The sequence below is a fragment of the Panthera uncia genome, assembly GCF_023721935.1.
Source record: "Panthera uncia isolate 11264 chromosome C1 unlocalized genomic scaffold, Puncia_PCG_1.0 HiC_scaffold_3, whole genome shotgun sequence".
In the NCBI taxonomy this organism is placed as follows: domain Eukaryota; kingdom Metazoa; phylum Chordata; class Mammalia; order Carnivora; family Felidae; genus Panthera; species Panthera uncia.
This window is the reverse complement of record NW_026057584.1, coordinates 47,347,398-47,355,173: the sequence shown is the minus strand read 5'-3', so window position 1 is coordinate 47,355,173 and position 7,776 is coordinate 47,347,398.

Below are 7,776 nucleotides of genomic sequence, written 5' to 3'. Positions count from 1 at the left end.
TCAAATATAAAAGGTTGTATATAATGACTACTGAAGAGTCTTCTTCAGTGGATATTTTTAAAAATAAAGGATTTATCAAAAGTTGCTGAAAACATTAACTCTCACTTCTAGACCAGACCATTTTTTGGAGGAGCACTGAGGATAGTTACAAATGTCAATTTTTTCTTTCTTTAAATACGATGTCTTAAAGTTTTACCCAAAAGGCAAAATAAACTACATACCTTTATCAATTTTCTTGTATATCATAAGAACCCCATCTGGGTGGCTCAGTCAATTGAGGGTCTTGATTTCAGCTCAGGTCATGATCCCAGGGTCATGGGGGATCGAGCCTTGTGTTAGGTTGTGCACCGAGCATGGAACCTTCTTGAGACTCTCTCTCTTTCTCTCTCTTTCTCTCTTTCTCTCAATCTACTCCTCTGCCCCATTCATGATCTTTATCTCTCTATATAAAAACAACAACAACAACAACAATATAGAACATTAAAATAAAACTAAAAATCAGGGGCCCCTGGATGACTCAGTAGGTAGAACATGGATTCCTGATCTTGGAGTATGAGTTCAAGCCTCACATTGGGCACAGAGTTTACTTTAAGGGAAACAAACAAACAAACAAGCACACCTAGGGGCACCTAGCTGGCTCAGTCAGAAAAACATGTGACCCTTGATCAGAGTCGTGAGTTCGAACCTGACATTGGATGTACAGATTCCTTAAATAAAAAATATTAATAATAAAACAAAATGCTGTTCATCTAAAAGAATCAAATATATATATTTTTATCCACATGACACTCTATTGGCACCAAAGAAAATTTATGTAAAGACTCAATAGAGCTGCTCCACCTTGGGTTAAGATAGAACTGTTCCACTAATGTATATTATATTTTCAGTCCAACGTCACGCTGAAATTATGATAGATCCTTGTCATCTCTTTCTGAAGTGCCCTTTTCTAATTATTGAAATTGCACAAAAAATTTCCCAAATCTTTTCAGTCATACAAACTATACCTTGTATGAATTTCAAGGAAAGCATGGTATGCTATAGGTTGGCCTGACACAAGAAGAAACAGAACCTGAGTATGTAGCAAGGTATTACCTCACAAAGCAATAGGTAGAACATTGACTGTTGGCCTGGCCACTTCCCTACCTGATGTAGCCTCTCCCTCACAGTTTCTTATCTACACTCTTACACTTTGGGTATTACATTGATCATTAAACTAAGGACACATCTCCATGAAAACTGGAAATTTAAAGGAACCATATCCTTTTGGTGGTATGAAACCTTTGCATTCTTGATTGCTAGTTCAGCAGAAAATCAAAGAGTAGACAAATTAGATTCATCATGTGTGTCAATCCATGAACTTGGACTAGCCTTTGAAATTTGACATAGTAAATGCCCAGACTTGTGCTAGGTTTGGGGATACAAAGATGAATGATACACAACTTTAGCCCTTAAATAGCTTAAGCTATTGAAATAGCTCTCAAATATAATGAATGAAGCCAGTTTTACTGGGACATGACCCACAGCCAATATTCCTGACTCTTGATTTACAAACAAATTTTGGGAGCATTATATTTTAATTTTCTTTTATAAGAGAGCTATAAATGAATTCTTTTAAACTAGAAACCATCTGTACCTTAAAGTTTCTAAGTCTATTGCTGCATACTGTTGAATTATATGAGCAGCCCAAAGTTGCTGCTAAATGTTACTAATAAAATGTAATTACTAATTACTAGTAATTAGCAGTTACTAATAAAATGACATCATAGTTTGTATTTTTTAACCTTAAATTGATAAAAGCAACAATTTAGAAATAACTAAGAGGGGCGTCTGGCTGCCTCAGCTGGTAGAGCATATGACTCTTAATCTCAAGGTTGTGAATTTGAGCCCATATTGGATATAGAGATTACTTAAAATCTTAATAAAAGAGATAGAGAGAGAGAGATGGGTGCCTGGGTGGCTCAGTCAGTTAAGCATCTAACTATTGATTTTGGCTCAGGTCACAATCTCACCCTTTGTAGGATCGAACCCTGCATCAGGCTCTGTGCTAACAACACAGCCCCTGTTTGGGATTCTCTCTCTCTTCTCTCTCTCTGCACCTCCCTCTGCTAGCTCTCTCACTCTCTCTCAAAATAAATAAACTTTAAAACATATAAATAAAATTTTCCCCCCTACCCAAAATAAAAATTTTTTAAAGAAGTCATAACTGAGAGATAATGAACTTGTAAAACTATCCTTCCTGAAGTTACTAAGTGTAATAACTAACATTGCTTGGGAAGCAAAGAATTCTAAAAAGAACATAATATGTAATAATAACATGATAGAGTTTATGATACAAATATCAGTAATCTTTAATTCTCACTTCAGAAGCAATCTTTTGCTTTCATTCATAAAAAAAAATATTTTGAGAGTCTTACATGTGCCAGGCACTATTCTAGGTGTTAGGGGTATAATGGTGAGAAAAAGTAGCAAAATAAATTGTTGTGCCATCATGGCACAAACACCATCATTGGGAAAACATATCAATAAAATATTATATATGCTTTATGTATATATATGTGGGGCGGGGGTACATACATATGTGCACACACACATACACACACACTAAAGGACTTTGGCTTAATCACAAAGTCAGAGGAAACTTCCTGAGAAAATAATCATTTGGGTTAAGATCTGAAAAATGAGTATGAGCTAATTAGGTGAAGATGTTTGCATTCATTTGGAACATCAGGAAGAATATATACAATACCTGTGTTGGAAGCAACCTTGGGAAATACAGCAGCCTCAACAAAGACTTAGGTGGCTGAAGCAGGAAGTGAGAGAGAAAGCACAGTAGGTGACGAGAATGGAAAATTGGGTTAGGAAAAGAATACGTAAGACCTTGTAGACCTTTTTAAGGATTAACATCTAACAAAATGGAATGTTTCAATTTAGCATTTAGTTTACAGGATATCTTAATGAGATTTTGAGTAAGGTAGAAGAGAAATTAACATCCATAAGAAATATTTGCTGCCTTCTCTTTTTGAGGAGATAGTGAGTACTTCTTTATATACAAGATATAGTTGCATTATGCTGCAAAATATAGTTCCTATTGCCTAAATATGTATAGTTCAAATTTGGATGATGTAGACCATGCTAGATAGTGTGTGTTGATACTCAACAGAATAATATATAAGCTCAAGGGCCATATGAATATAATATGTATTATATTTTTTTATTCTTTTTTTGGCAAGAAAGAGAGAGTGCAAGTGGGGGAGAGTGCAGAGGGAGAGGGAAGGAGGGAATTCTAAACAGGCTCCATGACCATGATGGAGCTTGACATGGGGCTTGATATCCATGAGATCATGAGCTGAGCCAAAATCAAATCAAACTCTTAACCAAACGAGCCACCTAGGCATCTCTAATATGTATTATATTTATAAACATACAGTAGTAGTACCATGAATATTGATCAAAGACATTCAACATCATCCTTTTCCTTCTAAACAAATATCCCCCAGTACCACAAGGAGTAAAAGCCTAGCAACTACATTTCCCAGACTTCTTTGCAAGCAATTTTCTGGTTTAAGTTCTGTCAAAGAGAAGCATTCATAAAATGTGGAAGGCTGAAGAGAAAGAGAAGCATTGTTCTCCTCCAGATGCAACACATGAAATATGTGTCTCAAACCATGAGCAAGACTTTGAGTACAAATAGCTTGTTTTGGAGTTGATCCAGAAGCAGGAATATGAAAGTAAAACAAAGAAGGGAATAACGCCAATAAAAGGGCATTGACCTGTGGATTACACTGTAGTCAACTGGGGCTCAGTCTTTCAGACCCTCTAAGAGACTATATAGAACATATTTCAGAATTTCATATTGACACTTAAGGAAAGGAGGCCACTTCTCACTCAAGGCATTCACTCCCTGGCAACTTTGGCCTTCCCCACAGCAGTATATGCCCCTACACCCAGATAAAGTCCTCAGAGAGATACCACTTCTAAATGTACACAAACTAACCCTGCAAAGTCAAAGGATGTTCAGGATGAGTCAAGGTCTACAATGAGGGCAGAGCTCTTATGACTTGCTTTAGGGCTGTATGAAGTTGAGATCATCAGCACCAACTTCCCCGTGATTCCTGCATTTCTGAATTTCTTAAATGTCAGAAACACTGTCTTCTCATCTTCCTTCTCTCAAACTTCCAACAGTGTTGTATCTAATTTCCTGCATCATATACCTTCTACCTAATATGGTTTCTGTTTTCCTGACCACACTAGCTAATATGGACAATATAGAAATAAAGATGTGGGGGAGAGGGGGGAGAAAAGAAAAGAAACAAATGTGTGGAAGTATTCAAGAAATATTTAATATCTTAAAAAACTAGCCTTTGTCAATAATCGGATAGCAGTGATGCAAGAGGGAAAATCTATGACAGTTAAAGTAGGATATATATAAGCAGCAGACTTGTTCAAGTTGGAGTGAGGAACAAGGAGAGGGAGATCATTCTTTTTCAGATAGGTAGAATTTAATGAGACTTCAAGATGCCTGGATAGGAATTATATTTAGGAGGCAATTTGATAGATATATGCGCTGCATTTCAGAAGAGATAGATACTTGCCCTGATGATACAGATTTAGAAGTTATATGAGTTCCAGCTGTGTTTGAAGCTGGATGAGGTTTACCATGGAGACTATTTAAAATAAGATACAAACATTGAAGGTGCAAGTGGGAAGAACCTGGAGAGAAAACTGAGGAGCAACCAATAAAAAGCAGAAGGAAAACTGGAAAAGAATGGTGTCAAAGAAGCCAAGGAAGAAGAAAATTTCAAGACTGACCAAGTATCAAATTGAACAGATTTGGGAAGAATGATAAGGTCCTAAGTGTCTTTGAAATGGGCATTGATAGGGTCACTGATAATTGAAGCAAAGACATTTTCAATGGTACAACTGGGACAAAGTTTGACTGAAGCAGATTGAAATTAAGAATTTTAACTGTGAAAGTGAGCAGAGAGTAAAGGAGGCCAATAGAAAGAATATGTTTAAATGTAAATGTCTGTATTATGAATTCCATAATAAATTCTTATATTATTCATTTACCTATGTATAATCAAGTTCACAAAAATACTATGAATATAAATACAAATATTGTTTTATATTTATCCAACATTTCATCAGGTTTTTAAGACTGTGTTATTCATTCTGAAAAAGGATAATATTCTCTTAATTTATTAGCTTATCTCTGCATAGTGATTTTAAATGTATAACTTTTCCTCACATTTAATAATATTAAATAAAAAAATTGAGCTCCCTCATATGCTCTAATCATTCAGCTTTTATGTTTTTTCCATGTTGAAAGTGACAAAGCTTTTAATACACTAGAGCTGCCTACTGAAAGCTCAGAAATGCTTGTTCTAGTTGAGACTCCGTCAGTATGTTACCTTTGGGTGCGTGTGGATAAGACACACTGGTAACAGGAGAATCACAAAAATGCAATGCAATAAGACTTTACGGCCTTTTATTTTTTAACACAATTCATGGTTTGTGGCATATACTACCTCTTAAAATGTGAATCTAGAAAATCCTATTCTGAGCATGGTGGAAGCAGCATCTTTCCCCCCATATTAGAATTTATATCTGCAGTACTGCCTAAAATATTTCCATAGGTCTATATTCAACCAACAGTGCCAAAGCCTATGCTAAACATCGGTGATATGAGCCTCAGGAAGACATGACTTGGAGTAATTCTTTTTCAAATCACAGCTTGAGATCAATTAGAGATTTGTTAAATCAATGTATTGGGTTGTACCAATGTTTCTGAAGAAATAGAACAGAATGCAAAATATCAGAGTACATTTCTTTTAGTAAATATAAATATTGTTTCATGAAATTTAATTTCAGTTTTATAGGTAATTCACATAAAAGGTATTTCTTACTATATGGTTGAAGGCAAAAAGATTTGAAAGCTATCATTATAGACTATTTCATAGTCCAGGGTGGGGCTGAGGGAGGAGGAGGGTGTTTGATGTAAAAAGAGGATTTCAATGTAATAATATAAGTGCTACAATAAAATGATACTTAGGGCTACATGGAAGCTGGAGAAAAGGCATTTATTAAACCTGGCCTACAAGGTAACAGGTATTTTTAAGAAGAAAATAAATGCAAGTATCTACCAACTATACTCTTTAACAACATGAGGTTATTTGTTAAATAAACTTACATAAAAATAATTTGAAATAGTACTCTTGGAAACAGTTTTATGCTTTATATGTACACTACTGTTAGGGTATTAAGACCTTACAGGTTACGATAAGATGTTTTTTAATCAAATTAAGACAAAAAGTTATATAACTTTTATCCACAAATATCTAGAGTTCACTTTTCAAGTTATAGTTATAAAATAGGTCTTAAAACAAAGATGATGTTATTCACATTTGGATACAATTCAAATTGATTTTTAGCTCCATATTAAGGAAAAAGAAGCACAGATCGAGAATGCAACATGCATATGTAAAGCGTTTATATCAAACATTAGGATATCATTGCCAAGCAAATGAACACACTCCTCTTGATTCTAACTTTGATTTGTATATCATTCTACAAAGCCTCTAGAGAGTAAAGTGTTTCAGGTTTGAAAAACCACTACACAGTGACAATTTCCAAGTCTATACTAGGTTCCAGACCTGTATCTTCCAGTGCTGAGCATTCCTTCTGAATTCTGAATCCTGAATTCAGAATTCCTTCTGAATTCCCACAAATATCTCAAATTCAACATTTTCAAAACAAATATTTTATTTCAAAACTAAAATTCTCTTTGGGGAACCCGGCTGGCTCAGTGGAGCATGCCACTTTTGATCTCAAGGTCATGAGTTCGAGCCCCCCATCACATGTAGAGCTTACTTAAAAATAATAAGATTCTCTTTTATGTATCCTACCTGGTTAATGACATTGCCATCTAACTAGTCACTTGACTCAGGATCCTCGTAGGTATCTTAGATTCCTTCCTCTCCATTGTATATAATTTCCAAGTAGTTAATAATAAAAACAGTGGATTTTCCAAACTAAATTCAGCCCTTCCTTTTTTATATACACCTTCAACTGATTTAATTCAATTCAATTCTTATGCAAAGTTTAGTAGCCTCCCTACCTCCCACTTTGGCCTCCTCAAATTCAACCTCTTTTCTGCTATCAGAGTGATATTTTTGTGAAAGAATCAAATGATATTTTTCCTCTGCTTAAAATTCTTCAATAGCTCCTTATTTCTTAGAAAATAAGATCTTTAGTGTCCAAGACCTTTCTACTAGCTTGCCTTCAAAGATGATAATTTTATCTGACCATTATTATTTCTCTAGCTCACCAACCTGTTAAAATGTTTAATGTCAGATGTCCATTAATACTGATTGTTACCTGTTCTCCCCTTGCAACTTCCATTATCCTTCTCCCTTGTATGCACATTATTTTCTAGGAATACTAAGCCACTTAGTAGATGCCTAAAGACAGTCTGTCTCAAGATATGACTGTTTATAGCCAAGTCTTTTTTCCTGAAATTTAGTTTTTCTTTTACCATTAGTGCTTCAAGATTCAACATAAATGTTCCCACATGGTTTCATGCCTATCTTTTTTCCCAAACTTTCTGATATTTTCTTTTCTAAAATCCTGGAATTATTAGTAGAGACAAAGTTAATTTTTGCCTCTTCTGTATTCCCATTGACTCTTATAAGTTTTATTATATTTATCATATAAATATTTTATTAATATGTTATATGAATTATATTATATGAATTATAATATATGAATTATATTATA